This window comes from Chrysemys picta, chromosome 2, assembly GCF_011386835.1.
Source record: "Chrysemys picta bellii isolate R12L10 chromosome 2, ASM1138683v2, whole genome shotgun sequence".
In the NCBI taxonomy this organism is placed as follows: domain Eukaryota; kingdom Metazoa; phylum Chordata; order Testudines; family Emydidae; genus Chrysemys; species Chrysemys picta.
In genome coordinates, this window is record NC_088792.1 from 86444070 (window position 1) to 86471813 (window position 27744).

Genomic DNA, 27744 nt, shown 5'->3' on the forward strand with positions numbered 1-27744 from the left:
CACAATAATGATGCTGGCAGACTACAAAGGATTGCCACAAATGACTACAGTTTGTGAAGGCTTCTCCCTCTCACCTCAATTCTTTCCTAAAACCTTGAGAGGGGGCGGGGGAATGTAATTTTCTGTCTTTTTTTTTTTTTTTAATTCTGTCTCAAGTCCTTTCCCCATCATTCTCATAGATAATAGCTGGCAAGTTTTCCACATTCTAGAAGGCTGACACTGCTTATTCTTTTGAAAAAGAGCCACAAACAGCACAGCTTTTCTGATCAAAGTACAACATGTTAAAATCCAAGATGCATGAAGTGCTTGACTATGAGTGGACTTAACTCCCAATGAGTTCAATCATGGCATGCCCCAAAATCTACAACATGTTTTCATTGCCATCAGTGTGGTTTCTCGGCTGTTATAAAGGGTGGGGGGGATCCATTGTTGTCCATATCCACTGAAGGTAGGACAAGAAGCAATGGGCTTAATCTGCAGCAAGGGAGATTTAAATTAGATATTAGATTTTTTTTTTTTAAACTATAAGGGTAGTAAAGCTCTGGCATAGGGTTCCAAGGGAGGTTGTGGAATCCCCATCACTGGAGATTTTTAACACCAGGTTGGACAAACACCTGACAAGGATGGGTCTAGGTTTACTTGGTCCTGCTTCAGTGCAAGAGGCTGGGCTTCATGACTTCTTGAGGTCACTTCTAGTTCTCTGAATAGGGGATAAGAATTGAGGGAGCCGCACAGTAGCAAGGGTTGCATGACCTCCAGGCCACACTAGAACATGCTGGTAGCAAAGTCCCATGGAGGGATGCCCTGCTGAAGTGCTGCCTGGCTTTTTCCTCTCATCAGCATATCTTCCGGAGGAAACATTGTTGCTGGCACTTATTGTGGTTAATGCAGGAGAGTGCATATGATAGAGATAAGTGCTTTATTATCAATAGCTTAGAAATGAGTTATCCTTGTGGATGTAAACCTAAGGTATTAACTCTTCAAATAGCTTCTAGAACATTGCCCCTCTTTTAGCTTTAGAAATATTAATTTTTTAAGGCCCAGTGAGGTAGACTACCTGAACCTTGGTGTCTGCTGAGAGGACAATTCTGCCTCATATTCAACTGGGTCTCTGTTAATGTACTGAGCTTTTCTTTTCTCTGACTTTTAGACATATTCTTTTTCTTCCCTTTCCCTCCTCCTTTTTGACTTGCTTTGTTTTTTTCCAGGTTCCCAAATTCTCTAGCTCAGAGTTCCTGAGTGGCTGATTCTCAGTTCACCATTTCTTAACCAAAGTGACCAGAACAACCACTGAGGTATGTGGCCTGGACGTTAAATTCCAACTCTGCAGAATCTAAGCTTCCATTTAAAAAAAAAATGAATTGGACAGACCAGGGAGCAAACTGGCCCAGCAGTCTGGAAGCCTGGGGCCCCTGACTGAGGTAGTCCGAGTTGGACTGACCAGGGAGCAAACTGGCCCAAAAGTCTGGAAGCCCTGGGGCCCCTGACTCTGAGGTAGTCCGCATGGTGGACTGTCCAGAGCCATGGACCGTAGAAATTTGTTCCCTGACTCCAAGGCAGTTCATATAGTGCCAGCTCTAGGGCCATAGACCCTGGAAGCCTGGGCTCCCCAGCAGCCTCCCCAGGCAGGCTGCGGAGGAGCAGTGCAGGTGAGCTGGCAAGAAACCAGGCAGGTTTCTGATGAATCTGCAAATTCTTACAAAAAATGTTTCACTTGAATTTTTCCAACCAACTCTGTCAGACATCCCCGACCTAAAGTGTGAGAGGAGACACAGCACATGTAACTACATTCTCCTCTGTTCTTGTTCTTCAGGGCATTTGGAGAGGATAAGTTAAATTAGAGCGTGTTATTTCAGGCTTAAAAGCAGGTGTTCAGCTTGCAGGCACTGTAACGTTTAGAAAGCAAACTTTTCACTTAATTTTTAAATGCTACTATTATTTGTATAGGACTTTCAGTACACAAACACTTCACAATTATACTGCACAAAAAGCAAATCCCTGAACCAGGGTCTGAGCCTACAAGGACCCGAGAGCCAAAACTCGCATAAGTCAAGAGAGCTGAGAGCTCTCAGACCCTCAGCACCTCCCAGGATTGGGCCCCTGGTATATATGCTTGACAACCCCATTATTATAATGGACAGTAATGGGCACCAAACTCCATCTAGTTAAGTACACACACATTATCTAATCCCTAGGTAAGCACTCACACTCGAACATTAATTGCATTTGTAAAAGGCTGTCAATAAATCTTTACAGAGTACACAGTAATAGCTCACTCGAATAAGCATGGGAAGTCCCAAACTATGAAGTTCTACAATAGGCCATAACTCTGTTAAAAAATCTGACCTTAAATCTTTGGGCAGGAATTTTTAAAGTTAAGGTTGACGCTCTGCCATATGTTCACTGATTATTTTGACACGGTGCAGCACATAAGTGGCCAAATTCTGTCCTGCCACATCTGCGCATCTTGGAGTTGCCCAGGGAGTCAGTGGGGACAGACCTTGCCTCTTGCTATGAATAAGAAGATCAGTCCTTATTTGGAAACCCCTGCAATATTCAATTAATCCTGACAAGTTATGCTAAAGATAAAGCTCATCTTTGAATGTCAATATTTTTGCTTTTGTAGATTTAAATTAGACTTTTGTTCCCACATTGTTTATTTAATAGAACTATTCAAATGACAGATGAGGCATAGAAGGTTATTGTTTATTACCTTTGCACAGGGAAAAGAAATCTAGGTTAAAAACCGCAGCATTTTTTCCCCTGCACTTACTAGTTATTTGGCGCCTGCCAAACAGGACAGAGAGGAGATTGCATCTGTGCATGACCCTCTCCACTACAAACATTACACTGCATCCGTCAGAACCGGACCTGGCCTTTCAACTACTTTGGGACCTCTCTGGGTTACATCACTGGCATAATGGAGGAAAAATCGCAAGCTCACTAAAATGAGTTAGACATACACTATCATTGTTAACTGACCCAGAATAACAAGTGAATAATGGGGATTATGAAAGAACAGATAGTGTTTCTTGAGGCTATTTATATGACTTTCATTCCTCAGAGTGACGCAAGAGGCAAGTGAACTGTGTCTGAACCACTGTTGACTATAGGTAATGTATGACTTATATCTCATTGTTTAAAGTGCAATTTAGGCAAGCAAGGTACATTGATGTACACTGAATAGAAGATAAATCACAAGTTCCAGTAACAGAAGATAGGAAGGAAAGAAAGAAAAACAAATTAAAGTTTTAGCTTCTAGCTCAGAAGGAACTTTTACCATATAGGTTTACCATAATCATTTGCTCTTATTCATCTAATAGGATCATTCATTGCCCAATATTAATCCACTGAAGAGTGAACACAAGCTCTCCGCACCACTTCAGTGCTGTCAAGTTTCATCAACTTGCCTCCATCTCCTATTTCTCTAAAGAAACTTTATGTCCTGCCCATAGGGTTGCCAACCTTCTGATTGCAGAAAACCGAACACCTTTGCCCCACCCCTGGCCTGCACCTTCCACGAGGCCCTCCTTCTCCAAGGCTGCACCCCCGCTTACTCAATCCCCCCTCCCTCTATTGCTCGCTTTCGTCCACCCTCGCTCATTGTCACTGGGCTGGGGCAGAGGGTTGGGGTGCAGGGGGTGAGGACTCTGACTAGGGGTGCAGGCTCTAGGGTGGGGCCAGGGATGAGGGGCTTGGGTGTGAAAGGGGGCTCAGGGCAGGGGGATGAGGGCTCCAGCTGGGAGTGCGGGCTCTGGGGTACAGGAGGGGGATCTGGGCTGGGGCCGAGGGGATGAGGGCTCCAGCTGGGGGTGTGGGCTCCAGGGAAGAACCAGAAATGAGGGGTTCAGGGTGTGGGAGGGGGCTCTGGGGTAGGAATTGGGGTGCCGGGGGATGAATGCTCCAGTTGGGAGTGTGGACTCTGGGGTGGGGGCAGGGATTAGGGGTTGAGGAGGGTCAGGGCTGGGGCAGGTGGTTGGGGTACAGGGGGGTGAGGGCTCCATCTGGGAGTGCATGCTCTGGGGTGGGGGCTGGGGATGAGGAGTTTGGGGTATGGGAGAGGGTCAGGGCTGGGGCAGGGGTGCAGGAGGAGAGTGAGGGGGGCAGGCTCCAGGTGTCACTTACCTCAGGCCGCTCCCATATGCAGCCAGTATGTCCCTGTGGATCCTAGGTGGAGGGGTGGCCAGGGGGCTCTGTGTGCTGCCCTCGCCTGCAGGCACCACGCCCCGCAGCTCCCATTGGCCGCGGTTCCCAGCTAATGGGAGCTGCGGGTGGAGCCTCCTTGGCCGCAGGGAGATGCCACTTCCAGGAGCTGCGTAGAACCAGAGCAGGTAGGGAGCCTGCCTTAGCCCCACTGCGCCACCAACCGGATTTTTAACAGCCCAGGCAGCAGTGCTCACTGGAGCCACCAGGAACCCTTTTCAACCAGGCGTTCTGGTTGAAAACGGGACGCCTGGCAACGCTATCTGCCCATGATTTCAAAATCATCCTGAATCAAGTGGTACATAGATGATATCTAAAAGACACCTAACACATTTTAAACCTGGCAGCTCCACTGTCAAAGTCACCTTCTTCTAACACCAGTATTGAGCATAATATGTCTGCAAAACGGTAGTCTGCTGCATCACAAATATATTCAGCATTCCATGACATCCAATTTATCTTTGTCTACACCTAAACCTCTCGCTTTTATTTTTGAATTTATCTTTGCATCTTCATTCCTCTAACAAAGAGGTTCATGTGTTCACCAAATTTACTTCCAACAATACTTGGAGCTATCTCATCTCATGAGATTTGCAGTGCAAATGCAAACACACAAAAAACAACAGGCAAATTAACTTATCTCAGTGCAGAAAGGCCTCCACAGCCAGACCAATCAGTGTTGTAATCATACCTGCTTGCAGTGGGCTTGTCTTCTCAGCAGTATTAGCTAGAGGAGTGCAGCTTCTAACTCAGCTCCCATCCACACAAGTGTCCCTAGCTTGAGTTAAGGTGCTTTAAACTCACGCTAGTTGGCCCATCAGCAGGGGCAGCAGGTTTGTATAATTTTTGGTGGTGCTCAGAACAGGTCCAAGTCCAACTCCTCCCCCCCCCCCCCACCACCACCTGCCTAAGGCTCTGGGAGTGAGTTTGGGTGCGGGAGGGGCGAGGGGTCGGGCTCTGGGAGGGAGTTTGGGTGCGTGGTGTGGGCTCTGGGCCGGGGCAAGGGGTTGAGATACAGGAGAGGGTGAGGCACTTATCTTGGGCGGCTCCCGAAAGTGACCCACAAACCCCTCTGACAGCGGCTCCTAGGTGGGAGGGCCAGGGGCTGCAGAGTCGGCGCTCAGGCAGCGTGCAGAGACACATACACCCCCACTCCAGGACCATAGGGCCATTCCGGCCACTTCCAGGAGTGGCACGGATTGAGGCCGAGCAGGAAGCCACCTTAGTCCCGCTGCGCTGCCGGTGGTGGCGGCAGCGGCCGGGGGCTCCTGGGCCTTTTAAATCACGCGGGGGCGGCAGGCGAGACTGGGGGAGACACCCGACCCTGAACATTGGTGGAGCCGCTGGCAGCGGCCGGGGGCCCCTGGGCCTTTTAAATCACCTGGGGGCGGCAGGCGAGACCAGGGGAGAGATCTGACCCTGAACATTGGTGGAGCTGGGCCCCTGGGCCCTGAATATTCCTGGAGCATGGGCACCACGGGCCCATATAACTCGCTGCCCCTGCCCATCAGAGGTATGGATTGAAGCTAGAGTGCTATTGATCCTTGAGCTAGTAATGCAGTTGGGACTGCTACACACTACAAATTTGAGTTAGTACAACTCATCAACCGCTAGTCCAATTACTCTGCTAATCCAATCCTCTGTTAGCTTGAGCTTTGTTTCACAGTGTGGCCAATACTAGAGTTAGGCTAATCTGAATGGAGTAACTTGAGATAATTGTGGCAATAAAGACAAGCCTTCACTCTAAGAGCTGCACTTGCCAATACTTGGATGGAAGACTTCCAGTGATCTATGAGGTACAGGTAATGGCATTGGTAAAATGCAAGTAGATTCAGCACTTGCCAGCATTCAAATATGTGAGCTTCCTTTTGAAACCATACTGAACAAATGCCCCAGCGTTTCTAGGGAGCACAGTGGTATTTGAGGGGCCATCTTTTGGATGAGTCATAAAAGCAAGATCCTGACCACTTGCAGCCATTAAGAATCACATAACACTTTTCATAATAATAAAGATGTTAATTCCATTGTCCAGGCTAAAATTTACTCCAGAACATTCTACCTATCTAAATCCCCCCCGGCAGTTTCAATTGGACATGCTACTCTTCTATATACTACCTTTCTAGATTAAGAAATAAGAGTTTATAAAAAAAATTGGAATTCTTGGCTAGATATGTTACCAAATAGACTATTCTCTCCATCATACATCCTACATTTCTACAACAGAAATACGTCTTGTAAAATCCTTTCCATTTAGACTTTCTTTTTCCTAAATTGAACAATTTTTACTTTGTTAATGTACATAACAGACAGTGGAGAATTAAGACAGGACTTGAATAGGGACTGGGAGTGGCTGGCTCACTACAAAAGCAATTTTCCCTCTCTTGGTATTGACACCTCCTCCTCAATTATTGGGAGTGGACCACATCCACCCTAACTGAATTGGCCTTGTCAACACTGGTTCTCCACTTGTAAGGTAACTCCCTTCTCTTCATGTGCCAGCATATTTATGCCTGTTTCTGTAATTTTCACTCCATGCATCTGAAGAAGTGGTTTTTTTATCCACGAAAGCTTATGCGCAAATAAATCTGTTAGTCTTTAAGGTGCCACCAGACTCCTCGTTGTTTTTGTGGATACAGACTAACACGGCCACCCCTCTAATACGTAGCAAGAATAGTAATTGCTGTAATGAAGAGCTGAAAAACATTCCTCCAATCCCAGCAAAGGACACACCAACATGTGAAGCTACTTTTCCCCAAAAGGGATGCCATTTTTCTTGCACAAATGATCACATTCAAAGGTAGGACAGAAGCAGCACAAATGATCCTGAAAAGAGGCACAGAAAGATGCCAACCTCATTAGAAGCACTACTGCAGGGGAGTTAAAAATAACTATCTTCTTGCCTATTCACAAAATCACATTTTCTTTCAAATTACAAATCTTTGTCTGTGTCAATACTTAATGATACCTTTTTAAAGTATAGCAAGGGAGATGAAGGATGGGCCAGGGTTTAGTAGAGAACTAGCTTGGGACTTGGGAGACTTTGGTTCAATTCCCGATTCTACCACATTTCCAGGGTGAGCTTGATTTCAGGGGAGTTAGGTACCTAAATATATTTGAAGCTCTGGGCCTCAGTTCCTCATCTGTAAAATGGGGATATAATAGCACTTCTCTACCTCACTGAGTTACTGTGAGGATAAATATATTAAAGACTCTGAGGTGCTCAGATACTATGGTAATATGGCCCATATAAATATCTTACATACAAGCTGTATTCCTACAGTTTACACATGCTATGTAATATCAAACTTTTCACATACTTGTAGTTTAGCTTTATTGGTAACTCAAATAATAGTGCCAGAGCATAATCCTTTTAACCTAAGCTTTCTCACTAAGTCCAGCTGTTCCCAGGATTTCCTACAGAATGTCTAACTTTCCCTCTTTGTTTCCTCTCATCAGAGATTCATTTCAACCCCCCCCCCCCTCTCATATTCTGGTGGGGCTAGCAGAATTTGCTCAGTAGTTTTGTGCAGAGCTCTACATTCTGTTAAGCAGGTGGATCAACTGAAAAATCCTACGACCTGTAAGTGGGGTTTTAAGTCCTGTCCACCCTGTTACATGCTTCCATACTAGATTTGTTTTGCAGTTTTAAATGTCTGTCTTAAGCTGTTTAACAGAAAACAAGCACTGCAAACAGCTCCTGAGCACTGTTTGGAATTATCCAATCAGCTCATGAGAGCATGTTATACTACAACAAGAATCAGTCAAGAGAGCGCTTTTAAGTTTATATTAACAAATGGAGTGTTTTTGAAATGGCATTCTTGATACAAAACCTAATACTACAAATCTAGCTTTTTCCTCCCCTCCCAATGCTGCTTTCTGCCTCCTTCATTTCTCAGCTGTAATGTATGGTGTCTCATTAGAAATACTAGTTCTGATGAGTACTTTTAGGCTACATTAACCTAAACGCTACATTCACCAAAAAATTAATCTGTTGATTCGTTGCTTCACTGGAGCAAAAGTCACTCTTCTCAGCTATGGATTCTTGACTCTGAATTACTGTAGTAGGGTCTGTTTGCCCTTTGCAAGTGTCCAGCAAACTTAGAGGCTGTTGGTCAAACAAACATTAAAATCGCTTCTTCTAGTAAAGTTTCCTCAGAGTTTAAAAACCAAACTTCTTTCCCTTCCCTGAGCTGTCACTGAATAAAACACTGAGACTACATCTCCCTGACATAATACCATGTCATCACATTCACAGGAGTAGTGCCAAAACCTCGGACAACACAATGGCCCTTATCATCATTCTGAGACATCAGTTCAGTTCAGACTCAGAGAGAAAAAAAAAATCTTAATCACAAAAATTACATCCTGGAACCATGCATTCTGATACTCAGATCAAGCCTACTTATCTTAAGAGATATGATATCATACCATAAGCTGATACGGTTGTACATTATGATGCTGAGAAAAAAATATACAAAAATACATTAGTATGGTGAAACTTAGAAATAAATACATTCTGCCTTTGTACTAATATATTTTTTAAATATCATCCTTCAACAGGCTTCTGCAAACCTTACTAATGGTCATCCTGTATTTTGATTCAAATTGAAAAATCATACAATTTTTTTTAATTCATGAAAATTTTTGAAAAGTTTAAAATAATTTTCATTCTGTAGGAATGATTTTCCATGTATACAAAATGTTTCAATTTTTCCCTCTACCTTTTCATCATTCCCCCACTCCCATTTTCCTCTCTCTGCACTACTGTCTGGATTTAAGGGAAGGGCAGATTTAAAAGAAAAAATATCAAGGAACTTTGGACAAGGGTCTGAACCTTTCAGACTCTCTTGGGGTTAAGCTTATTCCTCTGCCCTCTAATTTTTGTTTTGGGGTTGTTTGTTTTTGTAAACTCAGTTTAAATATTCACTGAACCAATGCAATAACAATTTCTGCATTATAAAGTTTAAAATATTCTTTTTATTTGTAGATTTTTGAGGGGCAGGTGAGGGAATGGAAGTCACAACATAATTCCCCATAGTCTCTCACTGCTGATAGAAAAGGGAATTCAACCTGTCCTAAACTCCAGATTTTTGTCTCTTCTGCCAGCACAAATAAAACTACTCTCTCTATGGGGACAACTCACAGATCCACCTCTTCATTTCAGCCCTGTCTCCTTCTGTCCAAACTAAAATCTCAACCTGACTCTCTGACATCTCCTCATGGATATCTAGCCACTAGGTCAATCTAGGCATGGCTAAAACAGAAAGCCTAATCTCCCCCCACCCCTGGCAAAACCCTCCCCCCGTTCTCGATCACTGTGGACAACACCACCATCCTATCACTCCAGTCCATAACCTGGGCATCATCTCTGACTCAGACCTCTTTCTAGGTCTTCACATCCAGGCTATATCTAAATCTTTTAGAGTCTTTCAGCATAGCATCTCTAAGATACAGCCTTTCCTATCCATTCACACAGCTAAAATGCTCATCCCAGCTCCCATCACCTCACATCTTGATTACAGCCACATCTTTACTGCTCATATAATTCAGAATGCTGCTGTAAAGATAATTTTTGTAGCCTGTCACTCTGACCAGGTCACCCCTCTCTTTGCATCCCCCTCCCCTGGCTCCCCCTTTTCTATTGCATCAAACATAAGTTACTTGTATTCGCTTTCAAGGCCCTCCACAGCCAGTCCCCACCTTTCCTATCATCTCTCATTTGCTATCGAGCTGTTAACGCTCGCCTTCAATCGGCCAATGACACCCACCTCCATTGCCCACTTGTTAAGTTTTCAAACAAGCACCATCGTGCTTTCTCCCATGCTGCTTGTGATGCCAACAAAACACTTGATAATGGTTAGACTGCTGGTGTGCTGAGACCACTGCCTATCATGCTGACCAATAATATCTCATTGTTTCCTTATACTCCCCCATCAATCTGTCTTTCTCTGTTGTCTCTTGTTTTATACTGAGATGGTAAGCCCCTGGGGGCAGGGGCTGTGTTTCTGTTCTGTGTTTTTACAGTGCTTAGCACAACGATGTCCTGGTTTATGACTAGATGTCACATTCTGAGGTGCAATCCAGGCCAGTAAGGGGTCACCGCCTGCACTGTAACCCTGGGTGCCTTAAACGCTCTGCTGCTGTGGCACGCTGCCTGGACACCAACAGCCAGCAGCATGCCTACAACACAACAGTCCCACTGGGGTCTCCACCAGGTTGGTGACTTTCTGCAGGATGATTCCAACACACTATCAGTACTGAATTTTCCCAAAACCACCTGCCTGGAAGTGTCCAGCCCTCTCCTGGAACACTCGGGGAATTAATAAGAGACAAAAGCACAGCTGATTACTTTAACTGGGGTTAACAATCACTTCAATTCAAACACAGCACTAGGTTGGTTTAGATTAAAAGTCAAACAAGTTAATTAGCAAAACGAGAGGGGTTTTAAGTGAGTTCAAGTACAAGGGATAAAGAAAAAATGGTTACAAGCAAATGAAAGTAAAATATGCTTTCTATTAGCTAAGACTTAACTCAACAAGCTACAGCCTTGGTTTAAGGTAAATTTCTTACTAATCTTTTTCTTTCCAGCCATGTCTGACTTTCTCTTAGTCAGGACCTTCTGCAGAAGTACCAGGTGCTGGTTTCCCCTTGTTGGCCTAGGTGAAAGATTTTTACCTAAGCAGGTTTCTCACCTATACAGGGCCGGCTCCAGGCACCAGCCGACCAAGCACGTTCTTGGGGGGACACCTTGTAAGGGGCGGCCAATCTTGGGGTGGTAGGGTGGTACTCTAGGGTTTTTGTTTGTTTGTTTGTTTTGTTTTGGTGGGGTGGTGCTCAGGTGTTTTTGTTTTTGTTTTGGTGGGGTGGGGCTCGGGGGGGTTGTTTTTGTTTCAGCGGGGCAGCGCTGTCACGTTATTGACTTGAACTGGGCCTGTATAGAACATGGTTGCAACCAAAGTCCTGTAGTGGCACCAAATCTTGTATAAAGTGGGTCAAATGAGGTGTCTAAGACAAGGTTATGGTTTGCTAGTTATGATTATGCTGTCTATATGTGTGTATCAATTTTGTAGTTGAAGTTATGAATATTGGCTCTATACTGTCTGTATTTCAAACTTATGCTATGCTTCTGGGTGACATCCCAGACAAGTTGGTGTTAGTGCTGCCTAGCCTGCTTGATGGCCCATTAAGGACCATCAGCTATACAATTGACCCATTGAGAGGAGGCAGATACGCCTTGTAAGTCAGCAAAGTATGCAGGAACTTGCCCATGTGACTCCAGACTCCATTTTGCTGTAATTTTCCACAGTAAGAACAAAGAGGTGTTCTTACACCTGGAAAAGACTATAAAAGGCTGATGCCTCTTCTCCATCTTGTCTTCAATCTTGCTTCTTACCTCTGGAGCGACTTTGCTACAAACTGAAGCTCTGAACAAAGGACTGAGGACCCATCCCAGCTGGGGATGTACTCCAGAGACTTGAGTTGAACCTGCAGTTTATTTTATCACTGCTACAAGCCTGAACCAAGAACTTTGCCATTACTGTATGTAATTGATTCCATTTAACCAATTCTAGCTCTCATCTCTGTCTTTTTCCTTTTATGAATAAACCTTTAGATTTTAGATTCTAAAGGATTGGCAACAGCATGATTTGTGGTTAAAATCTGATTTGTATATTGACCTGGGTCTGGGGCTTGGTCCTTTGGGATCGAGAGAACCTCTTTTTTCTTGTACTGGGGTACTGGTTTTCATAACCATTTGTCCCCATAACAAGTGGCACTGGTGGTGATACTGGGAAACTGGAGCGTCTAAGGGAATTGCTTGTGTGACTTGTGGTTAGCCAGTGGGGTGAAACCAAAGTCCTCTTTGTCTGACTGGTTTGGTTTGCCTTAGAGGTGGAAAATCCCCAGCCTAAGGCTGTAACTGCCCTGTTTTAAGCAATTTGTCCTGAATTGGCACTCTCAGTTGGGTCCCGCGAGAACCAGCATCGTTACAGGCGCTCGGATTTTTTTTTTTGGTTTCGGCGGGGCGGTGCTTGGGTTTTTTTTTTTTTTTTTGGTTTGGTGGGGCGGCGCGCAGGTTTTTTTGTTTTGTTTTGGTGGGGCGGCGCTCGGGGGGGTTGTTTTTGTTTCGGCGGGGCGGCTCTTGGGTAGGGAGGATTGTTAAGGGCGCATTCCCGCCAATTTTTTTTTTTTTTTTTTGCTTGGGGCGGCAAAAAAGTTAGAGCCAGCCCTGCTCCTATATTCAGTTCCCAGAGACTTCAACCTCCGCCCCCTTGGTTGAAAGACCCATCTTTCTCAGCTTGCCAGAACTCTGGCCCCTTGTGTTTGTCCAATGATGGATGGTTTGTCCAGCCAAGATGGTTTCTTCTCTCTCCTTATATCTTCCCCAAATCACTGTTTTGTCCTGATTCAGGATGACCTCGTGCAGTTCTTCCCCTTCTGTGGGCTTCCCATCCCCTTACTGATTCATATGTAAATAAGGCTTCCACTTTCTTGCTTAATTTAATTGGCAACAGGTAGACAGCTGCATTCCCTGCTGTCTGAGAGAAAACCTGTTTCTCTGTTTGGCAACAAACTTTAAAGCCTATTGGTGAATATTCATAATTCCTCATATAGTGCTAATATATACATTTCACGATGATATTCATCACCAGTGTGCCATTAGTTTTCATAAAAGACCTCACTCGATACACTTTTATAATACAGTAATGTTGTAAACAATCAGTTGATTCAATTACTTATTTGAGGTTCAGACCCCACCTTATAGTTAAGAGACTATCACACTAGGTTGATGGATTTGTTTACCTGTTATGCAAATGTGCCTTTACTGTCTGATGGTCAGATGATTCAGATAATCAAATACACATTCCTTTGTCTAGGGCAGACTGGGCTTATGCAGTGCTTGCCAAACACTTTTAAAGAGCATAATTTTAGCACATAACCATAACTCTTTGTACACACCCATACATACATCGGGTATATACCATGACAACAGTGTGTTAGGTCTGACAAGAATTGCTGACATACAGTAATGAACTACCTATGGGCTTGTGTGTCACATTAGGGCTCCTAGGTATTATGGCAATATGAAGAATCAATACTACTAATAAAAGAACAAGGGAACAGTCAATGAAATGGAAAAGTAACACATTTAAAACTGATCGAAGGAAATACTTTTTTATGCAACATATAAGCAACATGTGGAACTCCTTGCCACAAGACAGAATTAAGACCAAGGATTCAAAAAAGGATTAGACATTTATATTGGTGATGAGATCACACACAGTCACAGTAAAAATGGGGGGGTTGTATATAGGACTATACACACACGCACTTCATGGCACTCCATTAATTGACAGAAGTTAGGAAAAAACTTCTATGGCTCAGTTATTTCAGAATTATCCATTGCAGGGTGTCTTGTCCCCCCTCTAAAGTATCTAGCTTTGACCATTGTCAGAGACAGAATGTTAGGACTCGATGGACCACCATTCTGATTGGTTAGGCAGTTCCAATGGAGGATTATTTTAACAGCCATATGATAATGAGTTTCTGCAGTGAGCACTGAGAGTTCTAATAGCGAACATAATGAAATGAAGTGTGGAAAGCCTGTAGAGGAGGAGTAGGGGGAAGTGATCATTTTCATCCCTAGAATGTCTAAAACCAACCACTTCTTCAAGAAGGGCATACAACCATTTATCCAATTAGCATGGCAAGAGAACTATAAACCTTAGGTTACATGACAAATAAAAATAAGTTGCTCCATTAGAAAGTTCAGTTTGTTCCCAACATTCGTACACTATCTTGGATTCATCATGGCACTTCTGAACACAGCAGCAAAGAGGAAGCTGCAGGATTCAGTTTGCTACAATCAATATTTCTCTGCTGCTTTCGGAGCTCTGCACTCAAATCACATTGGCCAGCTTTTGAGAATAGTAATAATTTCAGTTATCCATGTCTCAAGTGTATATTTTTCATTTATGGCTTACTCAATTTCTATTCAATTACAAAAATGAGAAACGTCAAGATTATTTATTTTCTAGCACAAGAATAACCATTAATCTTTAGAGCATTTACTGTTTCACAGGCTGCAGCAGTATAGGCAAACGACTTCACAATTGTAATTAGATTCTTGTAACCCACTACATTTAAAAGTATAAATCAAATCATCACTGCCTGCAATAGTTTTTCATCTTTAAAACCTCCCACAAATTTTAAGTCTGAATTTCTTCATTGATAAGCTACGAGAGAACCAAAGTTTATGACACATTTAAACCAATTATGCAGGAATCATCAGCCAGAACCTTAGCTGGCTAAGTCAATGTAGCTTCGCTGATTTTAATGCAGCTAGGCCAGTTTATACCAGCGGAGGGTCTGGCCCAATGCATACAGCATAATAAGCAGGAGATGTGTCATGAAAGCACTACTGTAGCAAGCTAAATTACACACATGCGGCAACAGCCAGAAGAAAAAAGAACTGGAACTCAGCCTTCTGTTCCAAAAACTGGGATGTCAGTAGTTTCAGGGCTTATAGCCTGCTTAGCTCTATACAGTGATTTTCCTCAGTAGATCTCAAGATACATTTACAAAGATAGGTAGGCATTACGACTCCAATTTTACAGCAGGGGAAACAAAGGCACAGAAAGTTCAGGTGATCTGCCCAAAGTTATACGGTGGGACAGTGTCAGAGCCAAAATATAGACTCCAGATCACCTGACTCACCATCGAACCCCCCCACCTACTCGATCAGGCTGTTTACCAATCATATCTCCAATATTTTTACTTCAACTGTGATTCTGATCTGACCAATTTTTGTATTTAAAAAACAAATCAAAAACAAGTCTGTACAATTGAGAGTGAGACAGCTAGAGAGAGAGAATTCTTCCTTTGACAGAGCTGCTACTGCTTTGGTTTCACCTTCATTAATTAGACGGTACCATAAAAGTCTAATGGTTTGACGATAATTGGCATAACATTTTTTCTTAATCTTTAATGCAGAGCAAAAATACCTAACTGGACAACCAGACATTGCATTTCTGTTGACATGGCTCATTAAAAGCCACTTTTTCCTAATACTCTGGCATCCAATTATAGGGTACTGGTAGCTCATTCAGAAGCCTTACATGGCAACGTTAAGAATTATGGGCTATACTTGCCATTCAGTAACTGATTCTTAAGCAATGTAGTTAACATTTCATTTCATAAATGAAGCCAGCCCGCACTGTCCTATTCATTGCTCACTCCTGAAATCTCCACAAACAAAAATCCTTTTCTCCCTGTTGAAGGATAATTTTCATAGGGGCCAAATGAGTGCCACATAAGTAGTCAGAAACCTAACATCTAATGAGTTAGTCCAACACACCCAGTTATTCTTCCAGTACGGAAAAATATGGCCAGCAGAAATCCTAGAGATGGTAACAAGGAAAACTTTTCACAAGACTTCCTTTATTGTATTTTATTTTAACATCTATATATTGTATGCATTTGTAATGCGCCCATCGCCAGGGATTTAAAATTTGTTCAAAGACAGAATGAATTTGCTCTCTAAGTATCCTGCACTACTGAGGTTAATGGGAGTTTTGCCACTCACTTCAATTGTGTAGGATCAGGCCATTAGGGAGCTTGTCAACAATACTGCTTAATATCTGCCTGTCATCAACTTTGTCGTCTCAAACTTAAACTGACATAAATTGCTTCTAATAGGCAATTTTTCTTTACTGGGTGGCACGATATACATACATCTGCTGATATACATCAAATCAATATCACAATTTGTTTATACCTGGCCAGTGAGGTATAGCATACTGAATTTCAGTGTTAAATGACCTCAATGTTCTATACCATTCATAAATGTATGACATTTATTGGAACAATGCAAAAAAAGAATGTAATTCCTTGTTTAGGGAGCACTCTGGGAGTGTCTATTCTCCACGTCTTCAAATACGTTATCTAAGCTCTTCATAAATGAGATTAACTAACTGGTTGTCCTCTTGTCGTCTACTGGGAAAGAACTATAATGCTTAAAATAAAATTTAATATCTAGCCAGATGGATTGGTTGTTCTCCTATCCCCACCCCGCCCAGCACTGAAACTTCAACTGCTTGGTAGCTATTCTTTTTAATCGCTGCTCTTTCTATAAGAATGCACAAGTAGGTCTGAATCATATTTTTTTCTGTATGAGGACATGTGAAATGTTTAGTTGAGGTTTAGACCTCTGTTTAGTTGAGGTCCACTGACATGGAAGTACAGTACAACCTCAAGAAACAGAGATGAAACATCTGTTAATATTGTGTGGATACAATGAACAAACTTTAAAAGTTTTGCCTTTTTGACAGATTTTTCCAGTTTGAGAGATATTGGAGAAAACCACTGGAACTGGCCGAAACTGTCAAAATGGAATTTTTTTTTAAGTTTACCCACTATGCAAAGAAATATTTTATCCTTGCATTCAGCTTTCTTGAGAAGCCTCCACAAATTTACAGCAGAATATATTCTGATATGGACCTCTGTTGTTTTGAGGCCCAAGTTCAAAAAGCATTCCTAATTCAAGAAAGCATTTAAGTGCATATATACATTTTTTCCTAAAAAGAGATGAATTTCAGTACAAGTTTAAGTGTTGTCCTGTATTAGGGTCTGCTTGAGTTAATCCATAATTATGATAATTTCTTTATTGACAACAATAAAATCTGTTCCACTTATTAAAGACTCAGCATCTTGTTCAATAACTTTTCACAAATGTATTTATTTTATACTTTTGAAGTCTCTCATTCAAACTCTTCCTAAATTCACTTACTATTTTAATTGCCTTTTAATATAAATCAAAGAGGTACTGTGAATTTTGAAATTTCGAACACATTTATTTTTTATTTAGAGTCAAATTAATTTTTGATAAATTACTAATGTTTATAATCCAGAGGACCTATGAATAAATCTTCTTATTTCTTCATAGTTCTTTAATGGTATTATTATTACAAGATATTATTTTTGGTGCTAGATTAATTAAAACCATTACATAGTTCCTGAGATTTACAGCAGAAGGTGAAATTCATTAAGGATATGATCCTACTCCTATCAAACACAATGGCAAAATACGCACTGATTTCTATGGTGCAGAATCAGGGCCCAATGGCCAGATGTTCATGGCTGTGGAAATACCAGTATAGTGTCCTGAAAACACTGCAAAGTTCCCATCTCTAACCTTCCTCTTAATTCTTCTGTTTATGGTTTGGGGTGGGAAAAAATGAGGCATCATGCCCACTACTCCTGCGGGTTCCCCCAAGGCCCATGTAGCTTAGTTACGGGCACAGGGACTTGTGTGCCGAGGTTCAAATACCCTGGCTGATCTCAGCTGGCAGGTTAGAGGGGCATAAAGAGTAGAGTGACCAGATGTCCCGATTTTATAGGGACAATCCCGATTTTTGGGTCTTTTTCTTGTATAGGCTCCTATTACCCTCCACTCCCGTCCCGACTTTTCCACATTTGCTGTCTGGTCACCCTAATAAACAGGGAAGGGGACAGAGCCCAAACCATACATTAATATGAATAGATAGGCTGTGTCTACCCAGAGATCAGAGGTGTGACTGCAGCAAGTGTAGCTCCACCTGAGCTACCTAGGGTCTGAGTAACAATGGTAGTGAAGCCATGGCAGCACAGGCTGTACAAGCCTCCCTGGCACCCTGATTGTGTACTTGAGAGCTAACCACTTCTGACACGGCTTCACTTCCACTGTTACGTAAGCTAGCTAGATCAAAGCTAGTTCGGGTATGTCTACAGGTGCTGCAGCCACACCTCTGATTGCAGGATCGACATACCCTTAGGATCACATGCAGAAATAAAACGGGAGCCAGGGCTGTCTATGAAGCATAGCTGCATTATGCTTTATGAAGAACTACTAAGGACCTGGATCCTGAAAAGCACCGAGCATTCCCACGAGCACTGGAAGTAGAGGGCACTCAGCACCTAGCAGGAGTGCTCAGCACATTGCAGGATAAACGCGGGGGAGGGGGAAACACATGCCTTCTGCGCAACTTGAACTTTCCAAGTAATCTTCAAAGGAAACCTCACATTTAGGGATTATTGCAATAATCCAATCTGGATGTGGCAAAGGCCTCGCCCAACTGTTTTCAGTGTTGATGTTGCTTCGTCTTTGCCTGGCAGCTTTCTTTTCATGCCACAGGGCTTCTCTTTTTTCTCCATACTACATTTAACACTCAGCTGATAACTTACACTTTCAAACCCTCAAGTGTGTGCTATTAAAACATTTCACACCTCTTCTGGGGGTCAGCCTCACACCCTCGGAGCAGCAGGTGCAAGTGGAACAAAGGACTCGTTTTTAAATGTATATGCTATTATATCCCCATATTTAACTTCGTGTTTGAAAGGGATACCAAATATTAAACTGCCTAATGTATGAGCCACAAGAGAAATAAAAATACTCTCTCTGTGTGTACTAAGAATTATTTTATTAATGACTGTGGTGGGGTCTTGGCTCTGGTAGGCTGTTCCAAACTCCCACCCCTTGCCTCAGGATGGAGAACCCTCCTACAGCTTTTGGACAGACAGGAATTCACCCTGAAGTTGCTTCAGCACCTTTACTGATAAACAGTCACCTTTATCATGTCAGCAAACAAGCAGTCCCAAAGCCTCTCCAGCATCAGTTCCTCAATCATCAATCAGGGCACCTCCTTCCTTTTGGGCTCTGGCTGATTTTCGAGCACATTGCGGCTACATATAGGCTGCTCCCTGGGCTTGCCCTCCAGCCTTGAGCTCAGATTTCAGCTTGCTGTGTCCAGACAGCAGCTACAGGTGCTTCCTGTCTAGTAGTCCTTTCTTGAAAGGCATCCCCCTCCTCCAATCACACAAGCCCTGACAGCATGAAGTAGGAGTGGGATTTCCTGCCAAATCCCTAGCTGATCAGTGCTTTGGGCGCAGAAGGCTGGTCCTTTCACACTTGATATGTAGAGTGTACTCCTGGGGGAATTCTGCACCACTGCACGTGCGCAGAATTCATGCCCCGCACAGATTTTTTTGCTTCCCCGCAGAAAAATGACTTTCTGACATGGAAGCAAAGGGAAGCTGCAAGAGCAGTCAGGCACCACTCCCTAGCTGTGCAGGTACATTGTTTCAGGCACCTGGAGCAGCTGGCGGAGAGGTAAATCACCGCAGGGCTGGGAACACCCCAGGCAGTGGCTCCTACCCTGAGCCAGGATCAGCTGCTAGTCCTGGCTGGGCAGGAGAGGACGGGACTTCCTCTTCCCCTGCAAGGAGTGGCTGGGGCTGTGTCAGACCCACCCCCAAAAACCTCCCCCAGCTGTAGGAAGCTCAGCATCCTCCCCTGCTCCTCAGCTACAGGGGGAGGGGTCACTGTGCAGGAGCTGCTCCCCCATCCACCCAACTCCTGGGCATCCGGACCTCCCATACCTAGACACCCCCGCCAAGCCTCACCCTGTACAGCCAGAACTCCCTGAGCCCCCCCATACCCAAACCCTGCCCCACTGAACCTCAAACCCTGCATCTGGAGCCCCCTGCACCCAGACCTCCCCCCATTGAGCTCCCTGCATTCAAACCTCCACCCTGATGCCCCACCCCTGGCACCACCCTGAGCCCCCACATCCAGACCCCCACACCACTGACCCCCAACTAGCTGCACCCAGCCTCCCACCCCACCAAGCCCCACTCCCCCAGCACCCAGATCCCCTGCTGAGATTCCCACACCCAGACCCCTCCACTGAGTCCCAACCACTTTCACCTGGAAGCCCCTGCAGAATCCAATTGCCCCTGCACCTGGAACCCCCTGCCCCCAACGAGCCTGTGTGCATCCAGATCCCCCCACACCTAGACCCCTCACTGAGCTGCCTGCACCCATGTTGTCCCACACAGAATCATCTCACTCCACACCTGGATCCCTCCACACTTGGATCCTGCCTGGTTGAGCCTGCCTACCCCACACCTGGTCCGCCTGGCGCAGCGGGACAGGCCCAGCCCTTGTGCTATGTCAGGGTTGGATGCAGCCTCACCACTGAGTTTGTGTTTGGGGGGTAGGAGGGAGGTGAGGAGGCTACAGGGTCATCTCCCACGATTGTGCAGCCAGTGGCCTGTGCTCCCCACTGCCATGCTGCAGAGACTATTTATTTATTGACAAATAAAACTTGCAGAATTTTGCAGAATTCTAAAATACTGTATACAGAATTTTTATTTTTTTTTTGGCTCAGAATACCCTCAGGAGTAAGAGTGGGGATGCCTCATGAGGAATAATAAATCATGCCTGACTCTTAAAGAGACAGCACAATATAAACAGGGAACTCAAAATGTTTTGCTGCCTGGTTTGTTTTTTAATATTTTGAAAATGTTGAACTATTTTCCAGAATAACAACATATACAGTAACAGAGAGCACTGCTGGATCCGGCATTGGTTCAAGGAGTCTTATACTCCTAAATCATTTATGTGCTTTTGAAAATCTCACTTTTAGGCACCTAAACATAGATTCAGGAGACTAACTTTAGGCTTCTATTTTTTAAAGTTTCAGTCACAGTCTAGTGCTTTAGGAAATTTACGTGTCTGTGAGCAGCTCTGTCTCTTTAAAAATACTGTAGTTGTCATTATCATACTGTAAATGTGTAGCACTGCTCTACCTTTCACTTCAAGGAGGAGATTCTAATTTGTTATAGAGCTTTCTGAAGTACACTGGTTACTGGAACTGAAAAATTATTTGTTTAATGTTGTTTGTTCTTCACCTAATATCCAGTTGTTTAGACAGAGTTCCTTGAGCAAGGCTCATGCCTCTCTTTCTCTTTGGAAAGCACCTAGCACATTCTGAGTGCAACTGGAAATAAACAAACAAGACTAACAACAACAACAACAAAAACTACAGTTCCATCATCCAAAAAGATTTTCAGACTAGTGCAAATTGTGAGCAATCACACCTGGAGTTCTGATTCAGCCATCCATCTCTACTGAGGAAAGCACATGCTTAACTTTAGGCACATGTTCAAGTCCCATTGATTTCAATGTCTAACAGTAATCCTGCAACATCCCTGAAGGACTCAAACTGCATTGTCGAAATAGTCAGATTTTCTATAAACTTCTACTGGTACCACATTTCAGGTCAGATGGACATGAGAACCACTGGATCAGCATGTGGAACCCAATGCTAGAAAGCGGAGATGGGCCCCGACAGCAGCAGCAAATAAGTCTTCAGCAACCTGCAGTTGTTGTTACCTACCATTTGAGCTACCTCCTCTGACAAGTACTGTAGCAGGGACCACTATGGGTGTGATTGTAGTAGAACATGAACATGCATCATAGGGTACTCTCCACAATGACCCGAGATGTATCCCTGATCACTGATTAGTCAGGTATCTGTCTTGCCTTTCCATACCATGACAAAAGCATAAGAACATAAGAATGGCCCTACTGGGTCAGATCAAAGGTCCATCTAGCCCAGTATCCTGTCTTCTGACAGTGGCCAGTGCCAGATGCCCCAGAGGGAATGAACAGAACAGGTAATCATCAAGTGATCCATCCCCGGTCGCTCACTCCCAGCTTCTGGCAAACAGAGGCTAGGGACACCATTCCTGCCCATCCTGGCTAATAGGCATTGATGGACCTATCCTCCATGAATTTATCTAGTTCTTTATTGAAGCCTGTTATGGTCTTGGCCTTCACAACATCCTCTGGCAAGGAGTTCCACAGGTTGACTGCGTTGTGTGAAGAAATACTTCCTTTTATTTGTTTAAAACCTGCTGCCTATTAATTTCATTTGGTGATCCCTAGTTCTTGTGTTATGAGAAGTAGTAAACAACACTTCCTTATCTACTTTCTCTACATAGAATGAGAACCTGCCATAACTGAGAGGGAAGAAGCAGACTAAGAAACAAGACAAGGCCTATCCCAATATGCTGAATATTGTGATAAATGTATGTGATATAACAAAATTTCATCTTTTGGTCACTTTGGAATTGTGACTTCCTCTTTACTAGTGGTGTATCATATCATCACTACCTCATTCCACAGAGTACAATGTGAACTTATTATGAAATAAAGTTAACATGAGATCTTATCAAAATTACCAGGGTTACTCTTGAGAAAACTGTATCATTACTCCAAGACAGCACTATTTAATATTAATGTCGCTCTCTTCTAATACATTTAATAGGAAGTAAAAGAGATCATCTTTAAAAGCATTACAGGAACTCTGTCCAAATACCGTCAAGATAAAAACCACATACAGTATGGAACAAAATTTTCCTTAACTGGATTAGCAGTAACACTGTGGTTTATTAAAACGGATCATTTTAAAATCCAATTTATTTTCACCACCTATGCAATTTGCTTTCGGCATGTCTCTCAACTTGGACAATAAAACTACTGTAAATTAGTTATTTTTTGCTTTCTGGTTCCCATGTACTAACATAGTGCTGCACTGTTTGGGGCTACACCACTCTATGGAGTGTTTATGTTCTAATTTATTTGCTTACATACAAGTAAATAAAACATGAAAATATTTTTACTCCCACTATTTCATAACACTCTTTTCATCTTCACCCCTTCTAAAAATAACTTATATTTTGGGTCTAAGTTATTTCAAAATGTCTATTAAAATCATGATGAATGTATGCTGATTTATGATAGCTTTAGTAAAAACAAAGCTACCCCATATTAATTCCAAATAAATGTTCTTTAAAGAAATATTCTTCCTGAATATGAAGAACTGAAACTTTAAACTCGTCACATTAGCCACTGCCAATTTAGCGTCCTTTTCACATTAAATACTGAAGGATAATCCTGATACTATGAATAAAATACATGCTAATGATATGAATTGAAAGAATTGCAAGGCAGGATCACAGACAGATGCACAGCATGATGAATGAAGTCATCAGTCAAATGTCTTTCAAGCCAGGAAATGTTGATATTTTAAATACAAATAACAAGAAATAATAAAATAAGCAGATTTACCTGAAGGAGTTTTAGTGTTCTGTTCCTGATGTGTCTCATATTCTTTTCAGTTAGCCACCCCTAAAGTACATTTCCTACTTTTGTCCTAATATTTTATTCAGAACACATACATTGTCCATTATTAATTTACTAAAGATTTATGAAATTTGGAGGTGAAAGAAATCAAGCAGGCAAAAAAAAAAAAAAAAAAAAAAAAAATCTCGGCTCCTGAAAGCCCATTAAATAACACAGATGGACAGAACAATTCTGTTGAAGGGAAGGCACAGTGTATACAGTTCCTCTTAAACAATGCTTCTCTTCCCAGTAAATGCAGCTCACTCTCCGTGAAACAGCCTGCAGCAGAATAATAAAAGAATTGCTCAAGTGCTAATCTGAGAAAAGGAGGGGGTGTGAGGGGAAGTAAGGAATGCAAACATGTAAGAAGCTTCTCTTACTAACAGCTAAGGGTGTTGGATTTCCCTATCTTACAGGGGTGTTCTAGGATAAATTCCTTAAATATTGTGAAGCATTCAGATACTATGACAATGGGAGCCATATACATAATTAAAAGATAGATAGTTAAAATTACCAAGGTCAGGAAATGCAAAAAATAAGATTTCAATAGCAAAACCATATTCTTGTTGCATATCTGGTAATGTGGTGTATATTTTAGAACAAACAGTACTATATTAAAAGAACATTATTTGAAATTTAGTCACTAAAAAAACCTAGTTAAATCGTGGATACGAGAACGAATGGATATAAACTTGCCGTGGGGAAGTTCAGGCTAGAAATTAGACGAAGGTTTCTGACCGTCAGAGGGGTGAAATATTGGAACGGCCTTCCGAGGGAAACGGTGGGGGCGAGGGACCTGTCTGGTTTTAAGATTAAGTTAGATAAGTTTATGGAGGGAATGGTTTAATGGTAAAACATAGTAGTCAAGGAAAACCAAGCAATGGTAGGTAAATAGCATAATGGCTAAAAGGGGTCAGGATGGAGACTCTTGCCTATATGCTCGGGGTCTTGCTGATCGCCATATTTGGGGTCGGGAAGGAATTTTCCTCCAGGGCAGATTGGCTGAGCCTCTGGAGGTTTTTCGCCTTCCTCCGCAGCATGGGGCAGGGATCTCTAGCAGGAGGGTCTCTGCCGATTGAAGTCACTAATAACAGGATTGGGGACTTCAGCAGAAGAGTCCAGGGAAGGGGTGGGGACGGTTTTATGGCCTGCAGCATGCAGGGGGTCAGACCAGATGATCATAATGGTCCCTTCTGACCTTAAAGTCTATGAGTCTATGAGTTTCACATCCTACAATTGCCCATTTGTATTTATTTATTTGAATGTTTGCTCTCCTCTGTTGCTGAGTAAAAGACCCACTCAAAAAATGGGAAACTAAGTGGTTCTGTGTGGACAGACTCCTGCACAGAGCCCATGGCAAGACTGACTGAACAGAGAAAACAATGTCAATATTCACAAACTGACCACAAACCCACAAAGTAAACAAACTAAAAGTTTACAGAAAAAACATTATTTTCTCTGTAATCTCTGCCAGATACAGCCATCTTAGGTGTGATTTACTAATAATAACTATTTTGCAGTCAGAAGCATTTTTTTAAAGAGGGACACTGTCAACTATTATACTTCAGTGACTTTTAATAATTTTAACTGTGTAGCTTTAATGTAACATTTACACAGGTTTTGCCCTCTTTTTTAAAGGGACATCAATTTAAAAATCACTGTTTCAAAAGTAATTTTTTCTTTAGTTCTGTTGTTAATAATACATTGGAAACCACACAGTGAAATTTGTTTTCAGTTTAGATATGGTCTTTCTTTAGTTATACAACCTGTGTGTGTATGCTAATTCCTATGCAAATTAAGAGTTTACTGGCATGTACAGTTACTTGCAGGCTGCTGTTAATACAAACATGGTGAAATAATCATGCTTATATAATGCTTTGGAAACAGGGTTGCCAATTTTGGTTGGACATATTCCTTGAGGTTTCAGCATATGACAGTCTTTAATTTGAAGTTTAATCTTTAATTCCTGGAGACTCCAGGACAAGCCTGGAGGGTTGGCAATGCTATTTGGAAGTAGCATATTCTCCCTCCCATATAATCTTCAAGAACAGAAGGTGTCATTGTTATCTAAAAATTGTGGGGTGTGGCTACATAGACCAAAGTTCACTCTCCATTTTGGAAGGCAGGTTCTGGTCAGGAGGGGATGGAATTAGGGTGACCAGATGTCCTGATTTTATAGGGACAGTCCCGATTTTTGGGTCTTTTTCTTATATAGGCTCCTATTACCCCCCCACCCCGTCCCGATTTTTCACATTTGCTGTCTGGTCACTCTAGATGGAATGGACTTTGGTTGGCTGCCATTTACAACAGGCTGTCATTCTTGTGTTATATAATCAGTATTGCAAACCCCCAAAATTATGAGATTGATTATTTCTTAAAATGTCATGACTTTTAAGCCAACGTTGGGATCTTTTTGTTTGCCTTCTGGTTTTGTAGCCTTTAAGGTTCATGTTTTCCAGCTTTTCTCAGAAGTATGAGAGCTGGAAACTTTGTGGGTTTTTGTGTAATGACAGCTGAGATTCTTGAGTACTTCCATGACTCCAGAAGCTGGGGCTTTAAACATCACAAGACTCATAGTAAAATCAGGAGAGTTGGCAACACTGCATCAGGTTGTTAAATACAAACTCTCCATGCCTTCCTAAGGGTACGTCTACACTACGAAATTAGTTCGAATTTATAGAAGCCGGTTTTATTGAAATCGGTTGTATACAGCCGATTGTGTGTGTCCACACAATAAAATGCTCTAGGTGCTCTAGTCGGCGGACCGCGTCCACAGTACAAGGCTAGCGTCGACTTCCAGAGCATTGCACTATGGGTAGCTATCCCACAGCTATCCCACAGTTCCCGCAGTCTCCGCCGCCCCTTTGAATTCTGGGTTGAGATCCCAATGCCCGGATGATGCAAAACAGTGTCGCGGGCGGTTCTGGGTACATGTCGTCAGGCCCCTCCCTCCCCCGTCACAGCAACGGCAGACAATAGATTCGCGCCTCTTTACCTGGGTTACCTGAGTTACCTGTGCAGACAACATGGAGCCCGCTCAGCTGAGCTCACCGTCACCATATGTCCTCTGGGTGTCGGCAGACGTGGGACTGCATTGCTGCACAGCAGCAGCTGCTAACTGCCTTTTGGCGGTAGACAGTGCAGTAGACTGGTAGCCTTCATCGGCGATCTGGGTGCTGGCAGCCGTGGGGCTTGCCTTTTGGCAGTAAATGGTGTATTACGACTATTAGCCGTCCTATTACAAGTCGGGTCATCGCACATTAGCAGAGTCTTCCCCGAGCAGCCGATTGTGCAATAGGCCTGAAGACCATCGTCATACGCCGCCCCGTATTTGCTGCCAAGCACCCAGAAAGATGCCGAGGGCTATCAGTCACGCTGCACCGTCGTCTTAAGATGTAAAAAATAGATTTGCTCTGTATTCATTTGCTTCCCCCTCCCTCCGTCAAATCAACGGCCTGCTAAGCCCAGGGTTTTCAGTTTAATCTTTGGGGGGAACATTCTGTGTGACAGTTGTTTGTGTTTCTCCCTGATGCACAGCCACCGTTCTTGATTTTAATTCCCTGTGCCTGTACGCCATGTCGTCACTCGGCCCCCCTCCCTCCTTCCCCTAGTCCGTCAGATACTACGTTTGCGCCACAGCTCAGAGAGCCGAGAAGCGGTTCGCGCCTTTTCTTTGAATTCTGGGTTGAGATCCCAATGCCCGGATGATGCAAAACAGTGTCGCGGGCGGTTCTGGGTACATGTCGTCAGGCCCCTCCCCCCTCGTCACAGCAACGCAGACAATAGATTCGCGCCTTTTTACCTGGGTTACCTGTGCAGACAACATATCACGGCAAGCATGGAGCCCGCTCAGCTCAGCTGAGCTCACCGTCACCATATGTCCTCTGGGTGCTGGCAGACGTGGGACTGCATTGCTACACAGCAGCAGCTGCTAACTGCCTTTTGGCGGTAGACGGTGTAGCATGAGTGATAGCCATGGGGCTGGCAGCCGTAGGGCTGCATTGCACCAGCCCCTTGCCAGGCGATGGTATATTATGACTGGTATCCGTCGTCATCGTATTGGTGTGGCTGTCAATCATGGCCACCTGGGCAGACATGCTACTGTTTCGATGATGATGGCTACCAGTCGTAATATACTATTTTCTGCCAATTGCCCAGTATTGTCTGCTAAGCACCCAGAAGAGGCCGAGGGCGATGCTGGGTGCTGGCGGACGTGGGGCTGGCAGACGTGGGGCTGCATTGCTACACAGCAGCAGCCCCTTGCCTTTTGGCAGATGATGGTATTTTATGATTGGTATCCGTCATCGTCGTACTGGTATGGCTGTCACTCATGCTGCACCGTCGGCTGCCACCTTAAGATGTAAAAAATAGATTTGTTCTGTATTCATATGCTTCCCCTTCCTCCGTGAAATCAATGGCCTGCTAAGCCCAGGGTTTTCATTTTAATCTTTGGGGGGACCATTCTGTGTGACAGTTGTTTGTGTTTCTCCCTGTTCCTGTACCTGTACGCCATGTCGTCACTCGGCCCTCCCTCC

At 43.4% G+C, this 27744-nt stretch overlaps 1 protein-coding gene across 12 annotated transcripts in view; it reads right to left on the minus strand.

Moving 5' to 3' along the window:
* Positions 1–27744, minus strand: part of MYRIP (myosin VIIA and Rab interacting protein) — a 373571-nt gene that overhangs the window by 111002 nt on the left and 234825 nt on the right. Inside the window, exon 1 of one of the 12 annotated variants that reach the window (XM_065587129.1) lies at positions 23156–23353. The exons of the other annotated variants lie outside the window; for them this stretch is intronic. The gene's annotated coding sequence lies outside the window, so the exon portion shown is untranslated. Of the gene's footprint in view, positions 1–23155; positions 23354–27744 lie in introns of those variants that run through there. 12 annotated transcript variants of the gene reach the window in all.